Here is a 20,260-nt window from a genome sequence, read left to right on the forward strand (position 1 = left end):
TTTCAACCGCGGTAGCCAAAACACCTAACAATTAGGGTTTGCTAGTAGCACCTCTGCACGACACTCAGTTAGTGGTTTTGGATTTGAACTTGAGTTAGCCGATATTCAACACTAGGAACACTTACAGGGAAATGGCATCAACTTCTAACGGTTGGCAATCAACAAGTGATTTTGGATGTTTCGATAATTATATAATAAGAGATGATATATTCTTTACGACGTCCACTGATGAAGGGACATCCAATAAGATAGATGTTGGTGGGGTTGAGAATGAAGATGGGACTAACTCTAATACCGATCTAATTCAGGAGCCCGAGGTCGATGGTTTAGAAATTACATTATTTTCTAAACCATAGTCGGTAACGACTCAATTAGAAGATCGAGGCTCAGATGGTAAATGTTCTAGTGATGATGCCAAAGAAGATCCACGGTTCACGGCGTAACCCACATGCAAAATGTAGACCTATCAGTAGAGGATAGGTTGGAGTTTGCAAAACTACTATACAGAAGGTTAGGCCACACGAGTTATTCATTAGTTTTGGGTGATTTAGAAGTGGGGAAAGAGTTCTCAACCAAAAATGGTTTTCCCGCCACTGTAAAACGGCACAACATCAAAAATGGGGTAAACTTCCACGTGGTTAAATCCTAATTTGACAAGTTTGAAGCAAAGTGTGCAATGTGAGACAACAGATGTGCATAGAAAATCATGGATGCCGAGTGTTCAAACCTTTGTTCTGGACTTTCAAGCAATGTCAGAGGCATTCTAGTACTACAAGCCATTTGTACAAATCGACGATACTTTTATGTACGGGAGACATACCCAACGGTTGTTGTTGGCTATGGCATAGGATGACAATAAAAAAGTCTTGCTGATTGCTTTTGCAATCACTCTTGGAGAGTTAGTAGATGATTGAGATTTCTTCTTATTTAGATCGAGGAGGCATGTTTTCCTCCAACCCAATATTTGTGTCATCTCCGATCATGGACATGGAATACTGGCTACAATTAAACGACAATGGAACCTTTGGGATCGCATACACCATAGGTATTGTCTAAGGCATGTTGCGTCAAATTACCATGGACAATACGACTCTACTGCTCAGCGAACAAATGTCTTCAACATGGGCATATAATTGCTACTATTAATTATACTTTGATATTTAATCGATGGGAAAATATTACATATTATGGGTAAACTATTATTCACTTCTCTCGACAGGGTATGACCTCGTCAAAGACCGCTTTGTGAAATGTTAGGAAACTTACGAGCCATTAACAATGACGGGGCGGATTGCCTTTACAACATACCCTTTGAACAGTAGACATAATCCTACGATGGAGGCCAACGGTATGGGCATATGATGATAAACCTGTCAGAATGCATCAATTCTGTTTTGAAGGGAACGCATCATTTGCCAGTAACCTCAGTTGTCAAAGAGACATACTTTCGTTTGGCTAAACTTTTTCCAAAGCAAGTAGCGATTACGTTGGACAAATGCAAGGCGGCCATGTTTGGAGTGAGGATGTTTTGAAAGAAATTAGAAAGGCAATAACACGAGCGAACTGTATGCATCTAGTGTGTCACTCATGCGAAGACCTATAGTTTAAGGTAGCAGAGCTCGATAGACCTGACCAAGGGATTGCTGGGGGAGCATATTGTGTACACCTCAGAAACCGGACCTATGACTATGGGAGATTTGACGCACTTTGATTTCTAGGCGCTTATGTAATTATAACATGTAGCAATGTATGTTTGGATCCAATGAGTTTTGTGGACGAAGTCCACAAACTAGTAAATATGTACAACATATGGAAAAACATATTCCCACTAGTCCCAAATGAATATAGGTTGCCACCTATACCGAGTGTCCATTCAAGTTGTTACTTGATCGATCATTGCGTCAATCAAAAGGTTGACCGACGTCCATTCGAATACGTGACAACATGGATATCTAAAAGAAGTCAAACCAACCAAAAGTTATGTGAGTGGTGTAGGAACTCGAGGCATATAATGCCGTCATGTCCATATCGAAGGGATGATACAAGTACAACACCTCATTAATAAATCTATTAAATTGTTCATTGCAATCAACTTGTTGTACTTTGAAAAAGAACATTTTTTTATTTAATACAAATCAATAAATTATAACAAAGGCCAACTTTAATGAAAAAATAATTTTTATTTTAAAAAATAAGGATGTTTGACATCGATACAATAAACATGTTTGATATTTATTGAAATTTTAACATGATAAGTACAATAATAAAGTAAATCAACTATTATTCCGTGTCAGAATGTGTGCCAAATCTGGGTGGTTGGCGGTTACGAGCTGAATTCCTTCTTGGTTAAACCTCCGACACAGGTTATGGTGTAGGCCTCTCCTCTTCTTTGCCTTCATCTGTAGTTGATTATGATTAATTGCTTTTCAGTTTCCATCGTGCATCCTCTAGTCTAGGAATAGGTGGTTGGGAAGATGATCCTCCTTGATAGAACAATAATCTCAAAGGTGTTTACGTCACCATCAGTTTAGGGTATAACTATATTGTGTTCCATACACCGGTGACATATTGACTGGACTTGGTCGAAACATGAATGACTTATATATTACCGTCATCGGAAATGTCGATAGTATCAATGTGTAATATACCAGGGACGAAGGTTTTGAAACAAAACCTAACATCTAAGTAGAAGCAAAAAATATGGTGGAATATATGGTACTTGTGTGAAAATGATAGGGTTCACATACGCACTAGAATAGGATGACACATACTGACTAAGGGGTGGTATAAGCATCGATGTCGGTGTCAGCTCTTGCTTAGGTGCAGATGATAGACCCACATCATCAGACCTTGGATATGTCAATGGCTTTCGTGGCCTCTCATATGCAGTTGCCCACTATTATCTTCTTTGCTCAACAAGTATGGCTTTCCAAGAAGCCTAAACTAAGGCATGTACTTTGAATCGTAAGCTAACTCCGGAGCGACAATGACCTCGTGAAGAGGTAAAAACTCGTATCTATTATTCCATATGTTGATATATTTGGCGTGAAATCTAATCTAATTCTCATTTGGCTTTCCCTGCAAGTTCATAGAATGTAGATCATCGAGGTCCTAATGGCCACTAGAATCAATTGCTTGAACCCGAATTACCGCAACACCCTATCTGACTCATGTATCTCCACTGTAGCATACACTACCAATGACACCTTCACGTGCTAGATGTTAGGATTCACAAGGAATTCGGATGGAATGCATTCTCAAATTGTCGGATCCCCGTATGATGTCTATTTAAACTATATTAAAATAATAAAAAACTAGTTATATATACTATTAAATCTCAAATCAAATACGTTAATATTATATATTTAAAAATTAAAAAAATACTTACCTCTGCCTCAGATCATTGGTCTAACAGAAGTCATATATCTCATAACTCATTCGGTAGTCTCGCGTAACAAAATAATTTAAACTTTAAATTATTTTATTATGGTAAATAGATTATCTAATGAATTTTACCTTGTTACAAATGGGAACGTGTAAAGGTAGTTTGCTTTGCAGCCGATGCCGCATCCATAACTACAGTAGTAGCATGCAACCACCAATTTTAGTTTTTTGTGGTTATGTCACCCGACATAGCTCCCGGTATAAGGTCGCCAGCCCACCAACTGAGTTCACCTGCTTCTCTAAAGTTGACGAGTTTCAACAGCCACCTTAAATGGATGAGAGTTCGTGACTTATTTGACATTAGGATACCCTCAATTATCATAAGGATGTAAGCTCAAGAGTGTTGTTCTCTTTCGACTTTAGTCGAATCCTCATCAAGCTCACAGGATTTTCTTCTTAACCAAGCCATTTCTATCCGACCTCCAAAAATTGTCTTTGGAATCATTTTACCAAAAGTTTGTTGCATATTGCTTTTCCAATCAGTGTGACTAGTCCCAATCACTGCAGACCCATCCACTAGTAACCCAAGTTGTAACTACACATCTTCTAGAGTTATAGTACACTTACTGCATAAAAGATGGAAACTGTGCGTCTCGGGACCCACCTTTCCACCAATGCACTTACGAGTGTCGAGTCCAACTTACACCTACTACCTACAAAGGCTACGAATGAAAAATTGGCTTCTCTCAAGTACGATTAGATCAAGGGTGATGGAGGAGCGGGTAGATTACGAATGTTGGATTGAAAAATTTAGTCTTCCGCCTATTCAAGGAAAAAAAATACAAACTATTAAATTCAAATATAATAAAAAATATAAAAATTATACAACATTAAAATTTAATAGGAAATATTCTTACCATTTGCAATTGATCGACGGAAATGTGGTTTTTATAATGATGGATTAGAGAATTTGCCATTGATAATTTTGAAAAAAACCCAAATAATTTGTATTAGAAAAAAATTAAGATAATTTAAATAAAAAAAGAAATAAAATAGAGAGAGCAAAAAAAGAAGAAGTGAATTTAAGTTGGTATTAAGAGAAATTTGAGAGAGAATTGAGAATGCGAGAGAGAGTTGAGATTGAATTGGAAAAAAAATGATATGGGGGGTTATAAGAAAATAAAATTTGACCATTTGGGGGGGCTGTCCAACGGCTAATTAAATATTTTTTTGGAAAAGTAGCCGTTATTTTTTAAAGCGCTTCCAGCTGGATGCGTTTTCTAGACAGCACGTTGAAAACGCTCCTAGCTGGAAACGTTTTCCTACAAATAACCTGAAAAATGCTTGGAAGCCTTTTTTAAAAAAATAGCTTATTCCCGTAATTTTTCCTAAAATCGGCCTATTCACATTTTTTTTGGCATTTATTGGTAAATTAGTCGAAACATTGTTATATATGTAGATTTTTGTGGGCAAATTACTTTCTACATATTAGATTAATGAGTAAATTAGTTCTTCTATTAAAAATTTCATTCATTTCTGCTATTAAAAATTTGTCATTTAGTTCTGTTAAAAATTTCATTCATTTCTGTTATTAAAAATTTTTCATTGTACGTTAGTATGAAGTACATATGGCATGTCATTGTTTTGTTATTTCGTCAAGGTATGCCAATTTTCAAGAGCACAAATAGATGAAATTTTTAATAGAAAATGATTAATTTGCTTTTTAATCTAATGTATTAGAACTGAATTGTCCATATTTTAAATAGAAAGAAAAAAATGCAATTTAATTTCTAACGGAGGACTTCTATAGTAGTTTTACCTTATACGGGGAAATGTAAAGGAAGGTAGGGGAAGTGGAGAGGGAGAGTGGACGGAGTCGGTGATATTTGTCCCACAGGCAGCCATCAAAGAGCAAGACGACCCAAAAAAAGACCGACCTTGTGGAACCCTATGCAAAAGTTTCTATTCGCTTTCCCACTCTTAAACCCTCTTTCTTTATCAAAACACCTACTTTTAAAAGCTTTCAAAAAATTAACAAAGCAAATAGTATATACACACCCAAAGCAACCATCATTAGGCTGCCCTATAGACCATAGCCCCTCCTTATTTTCAAAAAGAAAAACACTTCACACTTCACACTTCATTTCCTTTCCCCTCCCATTATGCCTTAATTTTGTCAGTTTTTGGCTTTTGATTGAGAATGAAATATTAAACTTTAGTCGTTTAGATCAATCTCTTGTCTTGGCTCGACACCTACACCTATATCTATATATTAGATTTCACTTTATATATCCCTCTTTGTTGGCTATATAATTACCAAGGTAATATTGTAATTTCTTGGCGCATTATCTTAGATAATTCTAGACTTATAGCTTGCCACATCTCAATTAACATGAAAAATTTCTACTCTAGATATCATTATTAAGAAGGCAAATCTCACATCACTAATTAAGGATAGGTTTATCACATATTATATTTTAAAAGATAAAAATGTAAATGTACTTAAAACAGTTGGGACAAAAAGTGAAAAATGTACGTCTCTTATTCGATTTATAGATGGTCGATTGAATAAGTAGAATGATTGAGATTGATGGGATCTGGGCAGGAGAGGGCCAAAGGCAACTTCAAAGTTTCAATCCCCACAATGTCATGCTAAAGAGATTTGGTTAGATATCAACTTGATTACTAGAGTATAATAAAAACTTTGATCGGCCATAAGGGAATTATTAGTAGTCTCAAGATATTGGCATAACTAAATGCAACAGGGTCCCTAACAAAAAAGATTGGTTTATGAAATTTTCTATGGCATGGCTAACCTTCAATCGATTTTGCAGGAATAATTTGACTGGTCTAACTATGTACAGTGGATCCTTTAATAATACAGGAAACCACTATTCTTTGTTAATTGTATTTAATTTATTATTACAATACCAATATGTTGACAGTAGGATTAACAAGGGAGAGAAGATAGTGGTTGGAGTGGTGGTTCAACTATTGATAAACTGGAGCAAGGGGTTTTTTTATGGGAATGTTTTGGGGAGAGAAGGAGGAGGATATGTGAGAGAATCTTTATGAGCTATTGCATAGGGTCTTTTATAATGGGAGACTAACTTGATTATGTGTCCAAGGATTACTGACATGTGACCAATTTGATCTTCTTCGTAGTTATAATGATATTGTATATTAAGATAAGACGCTTTAGGACAATTGATAATCAATGACTTTGAGCTCTCATGTAGACCTTGTGTGTACTTAGTAGAGATGAGGTTCGTCAGGTTAGGGTTCGCAAATTAGTAGGTTGAACATGCATAGTTTGTTGAGATGTTGACTCTATTAAAAAACATTTATTAAATTTCTTGCGGATATACAATGAACTTCGCCATATAACACAATCTAACAAAGAATACAATATATAATGGTCTCTAAGCCTAAAATTAGTGATAGTATAATTTACTAGAGCATGATATTAAGTGATCTAGAGAAGAGGAAAATGCTAGCTAGGCAAATACACCATCATTCCAAATGCATGCACTACTATTCCTAGGAACCAAAAGGAAAAAAAATTTACAAGATAAGTAATATATTAAATTCAAGATGTAATGATAAATTGCACTAATCTGTTAAATGAAAATGTTAATGAAGATAAAAAAAATGATGAAGGTAGTGGAGGTTTGCGAAGAGAGGCCCAAGTTCCCAAAGAGATTGATATTTGATAAGATGTGAGGGTGGCGTGTGGGGTCTTAGTTTTCATCTTCTTTTGATGAACTCTTTCATGATAGCCAAGTAGAGCGCTCACACAATCAATTGCTGTGAGCCATGTGTCTCATCCGCTCCCTCCTCCCTTTTTAATCATCCCTTTCTCTTTTTTTTTTTCCTCTAATAACACTGTAAATTTAAAATCACGTGGGCCTTTTATAAGCTCCCCCATTTCTCATCCACCATAAAGGCAAATTAAGAATGATTAAGTACAAATATATTCAATGAGCTTATCATGGCCTGTTTTTTGTTGTTAATAACCTCTGTATTGCAAAATCATGTAATTGATTTTCCAATTTAAAAGTATTTTAAGCAATACTATAACTTTGAATGATGATGTTTATTAAACAATGAGATTGTAGGTGGAAAAAGGAAGAAATAGAATGTCAAGGATTGAGCTGTGATGATTTCAAAAGTTGTAATTAGGAGCCTACAATGTTTGATAAGTTTGGTTTACTTTGGGGCGGTGTAATAAAATTTGGTTGTATCTCCTAAGATGAAAAAGTCTAACTTTTACACCCTATTTTTCCAATACCAAGGGTCCATCATTGATCATTTTACTTCCATTTTTTCTAAAAGAGAGAGACCCAAATTTAAAAGTTAAAGGATGGTCTAGAAACCCTTCTCTTAATTAATTCAAACCCTACTCCATCATATACTTCTAACCCCAATTAAAATTTCCCTCTTATTTAATAGACATATCTTCTTTTCACTCATTGTTGCTTGCTCCTACTGTTCTTCGTAAAGTTTGTAAATGGGACAACTTTAGCCGGAGCTGCCTTTTTGGTAGAATACAGTGCAAAGTTGTCTTTAAAATTTTTATTTTTGGTTAGCTAAATAGTTACTAATTTGTCTAGTTGTTTGTGCACTGTCTCATAATATATACCTATTGATGAGGGATTTCACTAAAATTAATCTCTCCTTTTGTTCAAAGGGCCCCGAATTTGGGATTTGTTTAGCGCTCCACCTTCATTATTTCTTTTCGTCTAATCAAATTTAAGACTTATATCTAAAAGTAGAAAAGAGGGTTGAAAAAGTAGGCAGGAAAAAAAAAAGAGTGTTTTTACCCTACAAAATTAAAGCTAAGCTAACCCAAAGAGTACACTCCACTTTCTACCATTTTTTAACTTTAATTTTAATCATTCTTCTTAAAGATTTATAGTTTTGGTATCTCCTTATTTAACTCCTATTCCAATAACAAATTAATTTCCTTTTTCATTTTAATATTAATCATGTTACCTAATACATTAAAATGCTAATTTTTTTTATAAAATCAAATGCAAAAAATAAAGTCCAATTGTTAATTAGGATCACCTCCAAGAAACAAGAGTATGGGGTTATCAAGATGAATTTTTATTATTTAGTGTGTTTTTTTCCCCTCTCATCTTCCCTTGGTATTATGATAAGGTTCTCCCCTTTGATAAATAATCAGGTTTTGTTTCATTAATTAAAACACCTATAATCATATGTGGCCAATGGAATAGATAAATGAGCAGCTAGGCTTGATAAAAGTGCATGTTGAAATCAGCTTTGTTGGTCAATATATTCTTCAACTTAAAATGAAGCATGATATTACAATGTAACATAGTCAAGGTACACTATTCTTCTTTAGGGTTTTTATTTCTTTCCCTTCTTTTTCTTTTATGTGAAATGACAAATTTTGTTGTTATTGAACCATATTCTTGAGTGGGAGGAAAATATTCTTTGATCTCATGTAAAGGAAGAAAAAAAAAGAGAGGGGAAAGGCCCCACGTGTGGAACAAAATTTGGAGCATATGCAGCACTATTTTTTATCCATATATAGCTTTATGTGCATGTAGGGGGTTCAATTTGCTTGGGATTCCTACATTTTTGTGGGCACATTTGTTAGATATTTGAGCCACCTTTTCAACCCTAGCCCGGATCTTTACTTCACTCATCTTTCTACAAATATAAATTAAAGCACGCTGCTACTCTCTTGTTAAAGGAAAAGGTTTTGGGAATCCTATGCCCTCCTCCCCCACCATATATGTCCATGTGTATGTTCCCATGCATATATATCTTATTGGTAAAAGTACTATGAAGATCGTTATATTAGAAGTTAGATTATATTTTATTTTATGAAGATCGTTATATTAGAAGTTAGATTATATTTTATTTTTTTATTAAAAAGGAATAAATTAAACCTTATACGTTAGGTCAAATAGTAAATTTGTTCTTTTGTTAAAAATTTCATTCATTTTTATAGTTAAAAACTAATCTTATACATTAGCATGACACGTGTCATTATTTGATTATTTTGTTAACTATGTCAGTTTTTAATGGATGAAATTTTTAACTTAAAAGATTAATTTGCTATTTTATTTAATGTATAAAAACTAATTTATTTAATTTTTAAATAGAAAAAATAAAATGTAATCTAATTTCTAACCTAGAAAAATACTTTTACCATATCCTACGCCTTCCTTCACTTAATTCCCTTCTTATTGTTTTACTTTCACTTATTTTTCCTATTGTATGATTAGAGGTAGCTAGTTAGGATGGAGGAAAGCTTAATTGATTGGTTCAAAGTATGCTTATTTGAATGGCAAAGAAAAGATTTAATTTGAAATTTAAGTTTAAGTGGAAGTCGAATTCCTTATCTTGTTTTAATAAAACAAAAAAAGGGTGAGTAACCCTGAAATAAGGGTACATATGAGGTCAAAGTTAACATTTGACTCATTTAATTATGCCTGAAATGTCAGTGTTTGGCAGAAAATAAAATGTTGTGCCAACTTTGATTGCTCTCTTCCCTTGGTGCATAATAAAAGGATGTCTAGCAAATATGATGAATTTAAAAAATATAAGAACAACTAATGAATTGGGTTGTTAGAGTGATAAGATGATAAACTACTACCTACTTCCAGTCCATATGCTAAAACAAATCACAAGAATTATATGTAGTTAATGGTCCCATAGTAGATGTTATCATTAATGCTAGAATTCTCATTTCATATTAAATCCAAATCATACCCCTAACATGGGGCCTTGATCCATTTGTTTCCATCTGGTATAATTATAATGTACACAGTTATACTCTAATTAATTTCAATTTGAAGGGACATGAATGCTAATCGTCTACTATCTTTAAAGAGCCAAGAGTCAATCTCCCAATCATATAAACATCTTTGCACTGTTACATTCATTAAATGGGAGCACTATTGAGAATACCCAAAAAGGGCAAATTTTTTATATTTTGTAACAGAAATCTGCGAAGTGGGATCTGGCAAAGGAGGAATTGAAGATGAATTTACATTCTGTCACTCTGAAATGGTGTCTCACTCTTTAGCTACTTTCAATAAAGATGTGTTCATAGAACAGCTCACCTAACACAAAAATATAGCAGAGATTTGCAAAGTTGCAACCCCCCCCCCCAACTCTACTCTATACCGAAACTGTGACTTGACACCTCTTTTCATTCCTCTTTCTGAATTCAGATCCCTCAATCTAATATTCTTCTGCCTCCTGATTGTATAAAGAAATGGAGTCACTGAAAAAGAAGTGGTCAAAAGCACACCCCTCTCTCACCCCCCTAATGAATTGATAAGTACCCCAGCTTCACAGTCAAGGCTTGAGAGGTTGGGCCATTTTCTTCCTTTTCTTTAACTCTGCCCGAGTGAAGTAGGGAGCACTACAGCGTGGGACTAGGCATGAACTTTGGAGCCTATTACCAAAATATGTCTACCCTTTGAAGCAGCCATTATAATACTGTATATCCAAACATACACTAAAAAAAATTATTTTGTCATTATTACAATCTGTCACTATTACTCTTGTTTGTATATACTCATATATGATGTTGATGTTGTAGCTAACAGTAGTCTTATATATCAATCATTATAATCGCTGTCACTATTACAATTGTTTATGTACATATGATGTTGATGTAGCTAGCAGTAATGTGTCCCCCACATGCTTTACAATTATACCCTGTATACCTTTATGAATTTCTACACTTGGAATCATTACAACCTAGTGAAATATTATAGCAGGATAGAAACTTGAGTAGGATTTTAGTATTATTTTAAGACGTTGGTAGAAGCATGCTCACTCTTTGAGTCTGGGGATGGTCTCAAGGATGAGGGAAAAATTAATTGTCTGTCTTACTCTTTAACATGATTGCTTACTTTTTCACAGTGAACCCTTTTTTCACATTATCTGTCAGATTCTAATGAGTAAATCTCATTAGTTCCATACCACATAAAAATATCTTTGAAACAGCAAGGATGTTTTGATTGGTCTTTTCAAAGTTTTTAACTGAAGTTCATGTCTGTCAAATAAATGATTCACTTTGAAAGCCTTATGGGGACCCCATTCACCCACTCAGTAACATAAACAAGTAGGGGGAGCTTGGTTTGAAGGCCACCTTTTTCCTGCACTCCCCGCTTCAACATAATGAGATTACATTTTCATTCAGCATTAGGCTCCGAAGCTTAACTGGAGTGGAGCCAGGCTCCAACCCCATGTGTCACACTTGTCATCATAACACTGTCCTTGGGCTCCTTTTTGTTCACTAGGATGCATCTGGGCCAACATTGGTCTAATCAAGTCTAATCCTTAAACTACTTTCTAATCCTTAAACTACTTTGCTGCCCTCTTTGGTTTCAAAACCGGTAGTGCTCTGGGCCTATCTTCACTTTTCCCTTTGGGCTTCACACTTGTTCAGCCCAAGTCAAGTCAACAGTCTGACCTTCTTGATTTAGTAAGTCAATATGTGGTAAATTCAAGATTAAGAAGTTAATAATGATAAGTTAAAAAGGTAGATTACAAGCAAATCAAAAGTAAAGTGAACTCTGAGTAGGGTCATTGCCACTTGCTAAAGTCCCAAATGTCATACGATAGGAAGGGTGTCTCTTCGCTAATGGCACGAAAATAACCCTTTATTTAAAAAATGTTTAATTACAAAATTGGCCTTTAAAGTATACCATTTTCCCTACTTATGTACAAGTACTTTTTCGCAAAAGTAGTATCTAAACTTCCAATTTCGTCTCATTTTACCCCAAAAGTGTATGATATCAAATAAAAATGTGCCATGTGTCATGTTTTTATTGGTTTGATATTGTGATTTGGGGTAAAATGGTAAAATTGATAGTTTAGGTACCACTTTTGACAAAAACAGACTTTAGGTACCTAAGTGGGAAAAATGATATACTTTAATGGCCAATTTTGCATTTAAACATTTTAAAAAACAAATGGCTAATCTTTGTTAAAAGAACCAAGCAAATCACTACATCTTTCTTAAGCCTAAGGGCGTTTTTGATTGCTCGAATCTCACATAACAACTCATAATGTTACATTTCAGGATAACATTATGTTGTTTGGATTCTCAACATTGTAGCCACCCCATATTCTCGTGTTCCCAAATATTGTCAAGATGTTGTAATCTTATGATATAACCCCATTATGACCTATTAATTAGGTTGTCTTAGATTACGAGCGTAATCATAAATTTTGAACCAATTAACCCTTTGTTTTAATTATATTAATCAATTTAGCCCATTTTTCCCTAATAAAATTTCAATCTAATTAAAAATAAAAATCTATCATTTTCTTAGTGTGAAACAATAGATGTCATACTTTTGGGCACTATGTTTACCACTTGTAAAGCAATGCTTTTTTCACCCTTGGATTTGGTCCTTCTGATTCTTCAAGATTGATTTAAAAAGTCTAAAAGGACTCAATAAACTTATTGATCCTCATGTTATAAATGTCTTTTTAACTCTTTAATGGTTGTGACTTTGATGACAAGACTTTTGAGCAAGGATCTCAACACATTAGTTTGGAGTTTGAATACTCATTATGAAGGGCAAAAGCTTGATTGAATATGTCACAAAGTTCAACATAGAACTCACCAATTGTTTCATTCTCCTGAATCCTTGAGATTTCGAACTTGGTGCTTAGTCTGAACAATAAACTTCTTAACTATATTGGTTCCTTCATGAGCAGTCTTCAGAATTTCTCAAGCATCCTTAGAAGTAGTGAATTTAGATATTCTTTTAAATTCCTGTCTATCTACTCCACAAAAAATAGCATGCAGTGTTTTTGAATTGACATTTGTATGCTTTTCTTCCTTTGTAGTCCAAGCCAATTCAGACTTCAATGTTCTTATTATAGATGTCCCAATAAGAAGAGCCTCCCTAAAACACCCCAAAATTAAGTTTAGAAGTTTTGAGGGTATAATGTGAATTTTGGTTCGAAGTAGGTTCGAAAAATTCTGAATTGTGGTAACACACACTACAGCAAAATAGCCTTTTAGAGGCATTTTTAGCGGCACTTGAACTAAAAACGCCATAAAAGTTGTACATTAGTGGCGCTAGTAAGAAAACGCCGCTAAAGATCGAGCATTAGCGGCACTTTTTTGAAAACGCCGCTAAAGATCGAGCATTAGCGGCGCTTTTTAAAAAACGTCGCAAAAAACTTACGAGCTTTACTGGTATTAGAGGCGCTTTTCGAAAAACGCCGCAAAAAAATTATTTTATGATTTAAGGTTTAATGTCTGTGGTTTTGGATTTTAGGGTTTATGATATAATGTTTATTATTTTGTGATTAGAGTTTTGAGTTCAAGGTTTATGGTTTAAAGTTTGGGGTTTGGGGTTTATTGTTTTATAGTTAGGGTTTTAGTAATGTTCATGGTTTTAGTAATAAGATTCTTTTTTAATTACTTTTGTCCCTTGTAATATATATTTAGGGTTTAGGATGTAACTTTTATGGTTTATGATTTAGGGTTTATGGTTTGAGTTTTTAGGTTTGGTGTTTGTGGTTTAGGGTTTAATTTTTAGGATTAGTAGTAAATATGGTGAACTACTTATAACTTGTGTATCTTGGATTTTTTTATAATATAAATCTAAATAAGATAAATATAAATTATTATTTTAAAAAAATATATATATCAAAATGGGTTAAATCCCAAAAGCATACATGAACTTTAATTTGATATAGTTCTTGTAAATTATTAACACAATTATTGATATAACATATAATTAAATGCCATTTGTATAAAAATCTAAACAACTAATGCAAACCATACTTAAAAGAATAATGTTGATGAAAAAAGAAAGAAAAAAGAAATCCTTTAAACAATACTAGACCATGCCATTCCCATCTATTAATTTAATTCCTAAAAGAGTTGATCATGGTAATTAAATTTTAACTTTCAATATTTATATTTTTTTTATCAATTTGATTCTTATTTTTTGAACCAAAACCTTCCACTTTTTAAAAAATGTTAAATCTCATTTTTAATAGGAATGTAATTGTAAAATTCATTTTTTAATGATATTGACGTGAAAACTTACAAGGTAATTCACATGACATGATACTATTTTTTTATATGTTAATTTAAAAATGATAAAAATCTTCAAAAAAATTGAAAATTGAAAATTGAAAATAAAAACTTAAAAACTTAAAAACTTAAAAACTTACAAACTTAAAATTTTAATATTTAATATTTTTGTCCATATTTCAGTTAAAAAGATCAATATTCAAAATTTAAAAAAATAAAAATTCCAAAAAATATAATCTCAGCAAAAAAATTTTTAAAAGAAAAAAATAGAAAAAATATGTTAAAAATGACAAAAAAAATAAAATTGAGCAATAGTGGTGTTTTTAGTGAAAACGCCGCAAAAAGTTGAGCTATAGTGGCGTTTTTCGTAAAAAATGCCATAAAAAATTGAGATATAGTGGCGTTTTTGTAAAAATGCCGTAAAAAACTTTACATCGAAACGGCGTCGTTTTATTTTCACCCCCTCCCCTAAATCCCCAATTTTACGCTGTTAAAAACCTTGATTCTATTCCCTTTGGTTTCACCGATCAAAATCCCCTTCTCATAAATTTTCTCTCTTGAAGATTTCATGCCTACCCACCTTTAATCTCAACCAACGGAAGAGACGCGGCGTGCAATTTGACTTTTCCAATTTCCTTTTCAACGTTCAATTAAAACCCTAGCCTCTTCCTTTTGCGTCTATCGGGGGAGGGGGAAGGGAATCATGTCTTTCGATCTCATATGCTGAAGCCATCCTGCAGCTGCTTCGGATCCTCCCAAGATTTGTACGGCTGAGGACCAAAAGAGCAATTAAAGCAGAATCAGACTCAAGACATCATATTGAACTACGTCAATCAGGTAACATAATAGACTCGATGCTTATTGAATAATTCGTGAGTGCATTCCTTCCAATGTCTGATTTTTTCTTCAATTTGATACTTATGCAGCTATGTGACCGTATGCCGAGTCCGATGGGAGAATCTGCTGTTGATGTGGAAGTCTATCGTCCATGCCAACTGTTTCCTTCACTATCGATGACAAAGTTTTTGAACTTTACCTTGAAGAGGTAAAATCGATCCTCATTTTGTGTTTGTACTATATCAATAGTTGAAAACTTGTCCTACTGATGTTAATTAAATCTCTATTGGTGCAATCAGTATATTCTCAAGGTGGGTGAAGGTCCTCAAGCTCAGTGCATCAGTGGCTTTACTGCTTTAGATGTTCCTCCTCCTCGTGGACCCCTCTGGTAATTTTTCTAATGGTCAAATTATAATTTTTCTAATTAGTATATTCGTGAGATGTTTTCATGGGCCGCTACCACACCGTGTTCGATTTCGGTAAAGAGAGAGTTGGCTTTGCCGAGGCGGCATAAAAATACCTTATCATGGAATGGGGTAACTGAGTTTTCTTCAAATGTTCACCCATTACTGTGTTAGGTATAGCTTTATATAAAGATGGTTGGAAACATGGAGTCACTAGCTCTTTCAGCCTCCATTACGTAAAGATAGTGTCGTTTGCTTGTAAATATTTCCATCGTTGCTCTGTGATGTTTAACCATGGCTGAAAGTTGGATTTGCTGCTTTATTTTTTAATCAGTGGTCAAAGATACTTATTAATCAGTTTCCATACCTACTTCTTCATTATTGCCTTTTTAATTAATCAGTTTATAGTGCTTAGAACAATCTTCAAGGTAGGGGCAGAGGAAGCAAAACTTCATACGTCTGGTTATATTTTTAGTGGGTTAATTAATACATATTTTAGAATTTCTAAAGTTAGTTTGAAGTTTGGACCTATTTTAGGTTTCGTCATGTTTTAGATTCAAATCGTTATCCTATTTAGGATTAATTTATTCGAATTATATTAGATTCAACTTATTTTCAATTAAGTTGGATTTAAGTTTTGATTTATTTTAGATTTGAAGTGATTTAGATTTGAGTTTCAAATTCGGGTTCAAGTCATTATAGATGTATGTTATTTTAGGTTTGTTTGGGTAAATTATATTGAAGGTTATTAAATTATTAGTAATTATTTAATTTTAATAGTTAAACTGTATTGACACTGATTGATACTTCTAATTTTTTATTTAAATTATTTAATTTTGAAAAATTATAATGTTAAAATTAAATTTTTTGTTTAAATTATTAAATTATTCAAAAATTTTGTATAAGTTTCCGTTTAAGTCTTGGGTTGGGTTGTTAAATTCTTTTAATGAGCTTCAAAGTACATACAATTGATTATCTATTAAGGAGTAAAATATGTTTTAGATGTAACATAATTTGACTAGAGATTTGACGTTTTAAAATTGCTTTATGAAAAAAAATTAAATTTCATAAAAAAAAAATTAAATGTAGAATAAGTGTAGGATGGAGAATTTTTGAATGATGCACAGTAATGAGTTTAACAACTTAGTGATTAATAAAAGTTTTTGGTATTTTTTTTATTTTAAACGATGAAAACTTAAATATGTTAGTGATTTTGAGTTGATATTTACTTTTAGTTAAAGATTTTTCTTTTTGCCTTTTTAGAAAGAACAGTGTAATTATGTAGTTTCTCCTAGGATATCTACGTCTTTGTTCATAAGCTTTTCCCTTAAGATATATGCCTACGTGTTTGTTCAGAAGCTTTATATCTACGTGTTTGATTATAAAATTCATACAATGGCATCTCAAGCCAAAAATATCAAAAATAATTCTTACTTTTGGATTATAGTTACAATGCTTATACTTTAAGTATATTATAGTTGATTCATACACACTTTATATGAGTTTATTTTGGACTAAGATATGGGCAAAACTTTTTCAACACTTAACGAGCAAGTATGTTGAAATATCATTGGCACATTCAATAAAAGTGTGCCAGCAAAATAATGATTTCCCCTCTTTTTTTGTTCATCGAATTTTCAATTAGTTACTGCCTAATTTTAATTTACAATGGATGAGCTTTGCAATATTATGATAACCCATTACTCCTATGTAAATTCTAGGAAGCATTTATTCTTCGTGCGAATTTTCCCCCAAAGGCATGCTATTTTCACTTAGCATTTTTATCAATGTTGTTTCTGTTATCAATTAATAGAACACCATATCCTTGGCTATGGGGCTTTGCTTGGTAGTTATGCAGCTAATTATTGAAAGTTGAAACTCATGCATGTTTTATGAATGCTTACATGCATGGCAAGCTGTTGTTAGTCTTTCTTTCTATTATGTTTGTTGCTTTGTATTAGCATTCTCTATGCTATTTGCCCTGCAAAGTTCCAAGTTTCCATTTGGAAATGTTAATTATCTGATCTTTGACAATTTTGCCCAGCAGAATTAAGCTAATTTTATGGTTCTATCTTTAATTAATGCAGGACTGAGCAATGCTTCCTTTACAGGTTAATTTCCTGTTTCTTTGTCATGGATGGATGTATTTATTGGAATATGGGACTAAGTAACTTAATACAAAGAAATTTTACATTTGATTTTCTATGCCTTTTAGATCACCTCTAATTTTAGCATGACAGCAGCCCTCTCTGCTGGGTTTTTTCACCATTGTTGCTGCTATCGCTTTCATTTAGGTGTCAACTTTATTTTAACAGATGTTATGCCTTATATGATGCTATATGAGACAAGTATATTCCATAGTTTTTCTTATCCTTTTGTTTTTTTGCTGTTATACTCTCTAATCACATGATTTCCCTAAGCCACCCCTCGTCAATAATGATTGATTGCTGATGTAACAAAGTTTGATTGCTAATCACATGATTTTCACTTTTGTTTTGTCTCCAATAATGATTGATTGCTAATGTAACAATGTTTTTTTTACCAGGATGCTGTCTAACAATTGCATAACCGAGCCATGTTTTTAAGATTGATTGCAAATGACTGATATTGTGAAATAACACTTACATAAGATAAAGTAGTAACTCTGGCTTTGGTATGCATGATGAACTGATTTGGTTGGAATTGCTTGATAATTAATGTTGTGGTATTTTTTATCCGAGAGTAATTTGGATGTGAATGTAACATTAAATGTAATAACCCTTTGTATTGCATTAACAAAAACCACTGCCTTCATCTAGCAAATGATTTCATTTTAGGGTGATATTGGTGATTTTGGGTTTTATTTATGTTTTATGGCATATTCAAAGTCTGCAGTTAAGTTTACAGTGAGCCAGTTGACTGCATTTCTTTTTTCATTTTTTACAACTTTTTCTGACCAACAATTTATTTGTTACATATATGTTTTATTTCATTTTAATCATTAGTTGTATGTCACTAATGCTTAATTGTTATAGTTTTTTACATAAATGTTTTTTTTTACTCGAGGATAAGAAGTTAGCATCACAATATCAAAAGGAAGCGGACAAATGCAATTTGGGTATGGAGACGTGTGAAGAAGTAAGGGAGAAAGCTGAAGAAGCACTGTCGGCTCAAATGAAATTGACAGCAATGTGGGAAATAAGATCTCGTCAGAAAGGGTGGAGAGATAAGGTCGCCAAATCTAATGCGCAGACACAAGGTAACCTCCAGTTTGTCTAAACCATCCACCATGGCCTGATAGGAAGAAAATTAGTAGAAAACGTATTTCTTTCCTTCTTTTTTTTCCACTGTTCAGTGCTTTGCGATATGTTTTGTCAGTTCTGGACCGCGAAGCAAAATTTTATAGTCATCATGAATTTCTGAGTTAATATTATTGCCGTCTAATTCAACATTGTAGTAAACATTATATTTGATAATTTTGGATACCATATATAAGAAAAACGATTAAAATACAACATGATATGAACATCTAAATGTGTCAAAGGGATATACTGATTACCATATCTAGTGAAATATGATTTATTTCTAGCATAAACTAATTCACTCCAAAACTACTCTTTATTGTAATTTCTCATCAATAACTCATGCTTCATTCTAACTATCATTTTTTTTCTTTATGGATTTTCACTAACGTTGATGATGCAAATTAATCATTATTTATTCCAATATATTTGAAGAAAGGAACATTTGTTTAGATAAAATATAGTATATATTCTCTACTCCTATCTAATTTATCATCAATTTGCCTTCTCAACGGCTGTTATTTTACTAGAATCCCCACTGATTGAATCATACCTTTGAAACATGTGAGATATAATTTACTGAGTAAGCTGATGGAGTTACCATAATATAGCTCTTTTATGTTTTGATTGGTGGCAAATGGAACAGGAAAAACCAACTACACTAGATTGCGGTCCAAGAACAATTTGCAGAAGGCACATAATGGCTGGCTCCTACCTCTACAAATGCATGTGGGAGGCATTGCAGCAGCGAATAAGAATGATATTGATCAACATGCAGTCGACACCGTGCTCTGAATTCGAATTCAGGTGTGAGTTTCAGATATTTTATGTGCAAAAAAGTATTAGAGTGCCATATGTTTGTATGTTAGTTAAGCAGATTATAGATAGAACTTGCAGTAGGATCAACTAATTAGTTGATCAAAAACTACACCTTGTTTTGTAATAGTATACTTGCATATTTGCATATATTTAATAATAATCTCGTGTCAACTAATTATTCTATTTTTTATTTAATTGTTTTGTTTTCAATATTTTATTTTTATTTGAGTTGAAAGAAGAAAAACACGAATTATAATTTTGACTTAGAAAAGAGAATATTCATTAGCATCTTAATCAATGTTGATATTTTACATGGGAATGGATATTCAAATCTTATATTTTACATGGTTATTTAAGACCTTAACTTCATTATAATATCTTATTTTATTGATATCTTTATATTTAATCTAATATTATTTATTTTAGTTTTGATTCTAAATTTTTATTTTTATTTTAATATTTAAGATAACTTGAGTTTT

General features: G+C 32.9%; 1 pseudogene; it reads left to right on the top strand.

Moving 5' to 3' along the window:
• Nucleotides 1-131: 131 nt before the first annotated feature.
• Nucleotides 132-19,956, top strand: LOC121218134 (uncharacterized; annotated as a pseudogene).
• The last annotated feature ends 304 nt before the right edge of the window (nt 19,957-20,260 follow it).

Source organism: Gossypium hirsutum, chromosome A03, assembly GCF_007990345.1.
Source record: "Gossypium hirsutum isolate 1008001.06 chromosome A03, Gossypium_hirsutum_v2.1, whole genome shotgun sequence".
In the NCBI taxonomy this organism is placed as follows: Eukaryota; Viridiplantae; Streptophyta; class Magnoliopsida; order Malvales; family Malvaceae; genus Gossypium; species Gossypium hirsutum.